The sequence below is a fragment of the Equus quagga genome, chromosome 15 (assembly GCF_021613505.1).
Source record: "Equus quagga isolate Etosha38 chromosome 15, UCLA_HA_Equagga_1.0, whole genome shotgun sequence".
Lineage (NCBI taxonomy): Eukaryota > Metazoa > Chordata > Mammalia > Perissodactyla > Equidae > Equus > Equus quagga.
The window spans coordinates 34,258,175-34,260,767 of NC_060281.1; the positions used below are offsets into that span (position 1 = coordinate 34,258,175).

Genomic DNA, 2,593 nt, shown 5'->3' on the forward strand with positions numbered 1-2,593 from the left:
TTTGTCCATGTGGGTCTTAGACATATCCTTAAAATACAGCATGCCCAAGAAGTTGAATTAACATGTATTTTAACAACTAGAGTGTACAGACATTAACCCAAACATGATTATTACCTTAAGGCCATAAGTGTTCAAAAATGCCCATCAGTGGAGCTAATCCTTATGTATATTACACTGGGGCTCTTGGTGTTGTTTTCATTAACCTGGTCAACATGTAGGGATATAAGTCTTCGCTTAGCCTAAGAGGAAGCATTTATTGAACACGATGTGTGTCAATTACCTTGTAGGCCCTGTGGATCCACTTGTAAAATTATAGAGCAGAAGATGTAAACCTTAGAATGCCACCACCTTAGAATTCTCTACCTATTGCTCCTTCCCACACTTTCAGCCCAAATTCAAGCAATTCTATTTCCCTTCACCCTGGTACCCCTCTCCTAGATGAAAATATACGTGAAAGTTTTATAGCTGTGGAGTGAAGAATTCTCTAAGCATGACCCAAAGATGAAAAACCATAAAGAAAACATAAAACTTCTCTATGTCAACCACACACTCGCAAAGATAAATACACATGCCAGTAATCAAACTCAGAGACACACAAAAAATTGTGACAGACAAAAGGATAAAAACATGGCCAATGTTCTTCAACCAGAGACCACCAGGAGCACTCCTGTGGGCAAACAACTTGGGTTTATTACTTGTTGCTGCGAGGGAGAATGCACACCACAGGGACCACAGGCCATCTGAGTCTGAAGGTGTAAGAACATATACGGGATTTGGGCTTTGGTTGGGTGATTTGGGGGAGGGTCTATAGAAGCAGGGGCTCACTCTAGATTGGGTGTTGTCAGGAAGTGGGGGCAATTCTATGATTGGGCATCTCAATAAATCTTATCTGTAGACGTGGCCGACTAGAGCAAGAACAAAGCTGTAATTGGAGCTCATATGAGCCAGCAGAGGGATATGTTCGGTATTTTGTGAGTTTCACAGTGCCTTGTTTTGCTTAGGTGATGTAGTGATCTTGTTTTCTCTCACTTTTTCACATTCTCAGAGTGTCCTTGTCTGGTGTTGATGTTCTTTGAGATGACTTATGTCCAACAGGAGAATAACATGCCAAGTGGTGAGCACCAGGCCAGCTTCTGACCACACTGAAGGCTCGCTGTAAGTGTCAGACCAGTACCCAATGTTGGGGCTGCTTTCTCTTCTTTCTAAATTCAATATTTTAAAATAACTACAACTGGATCAAAAAATAAAGAATATTATAAAACAATTTGGAAAAGCAGAAATGACAATGTCAAATAAATATATTAGTAATAAATGTAAACAAAAATGAGAATGTGGAATAAAAATGGGAATTAAAACCAAAAGTCTATCAGCTTGGCAAAGATGAAGGTAAGTCATGAGAGTATCAACCAGAGGGGAGGGAAAATACATGTCATAAAGATTAATAGACTGGAAAACACACAAAATCTTTAGAGGGAGCTTTTGAAAAATATCTCAACAATTTAAATGTGCTTACATTTTTTTTAATTTTTATTTTTTGTGAGGAAGATTGTTGCTGAGCTAACATCTGTGCCAATCTTCCCCTATTTTATGTGGGATGCCGCCACAGCATGGCTTGACGAGTGGTGCCAGGTCCATGCCTGGGATCTGGGCCTGCAAGCCTCAGGTCCCTGAGTGGAGCACGCGAACTTAACCACTATGCCACTGGGCTGGCCCCTAAATGTGCGTACATTTTGACACAGAAAATTCTCTTTTAGGAATTTATCCTAAGAAGATAATCACATGTGTTCTTAAGTCATACTCCCACTAAATAGTTCAGATGGAAAAGTCATGGCAAGCTGGAGAAAAGACCTACGAGAAAATCAGTCTATCAATCAAGGGATTCCAACATGTTAATAAAACCACTTTCAGAAATAATGGAGGCTAGGAAATGATAAAAAAATTTCAAGAAAATTTCTTGGAGTTTAGAGACAAAAATTTACATTTTGAATGGCTTAAGTTCTTACTACAGTAGATGAAAACAGACCCACACCATGACAATCACAGTGAAGTTTCAGAAAGATGGTGGAAAAGAAGAGACCTTGAAATCTTGAAGAGGCAACAAACACAAGCCTGGAGGCTAGAAGACATTGCAGCAATGCCTTCCAAATACTGAGGAAAAAATATTCCAACACAGAGTTCTATATCCAGTCAAGATGTGAGTAAGGGCTAAGGCAGCCTAAAGACATTTTAGATGTTTAGAGTTTCAATGTTTTATTTTCCATGTTCCTTTCCTCAGGATATTACTGGGCAAAGTGGGGAACAAGGACGGACAAAACCAAAAATGGGGAAAAATGGGATCTAGGCAAGAGGCGAGCCAGAACAAGAGAGAGTCAAAGGTTCCCAGGATGAAGTGAAGGAGATCGAAGATGTCAGCCCTGCCTCAGGTGTGCAGGAAACCAGTCCACGTGGGGCAGGACTGAGGGCTGTGGGACAGGTGTCCGTGAAGAGTTGAAGCTGGTAGCATACCAGATTTGCTCAAATATGTTCATGAACATTTAGATCCTGGGGAGAGTAGTGGAATCATTTAAACCAAGCAAATGAAGAAACAAGGTAT

General features: G+C 40.4%; 1 protein-coding gene across 2 annotated transcripts in view; it reads right to left on the reverse strand.

The window, feature by feature from the left end:
- Positions 1-2,593, reverse strand: part of LOC124226946 (patr class I histocompatibility antigen, A-2 alpha chain-like) — a 445,476-nt gene that overhangs the window by 3,344 nt on the left and 439,539 nt on the right. The window lies entirely within an intron of this gene.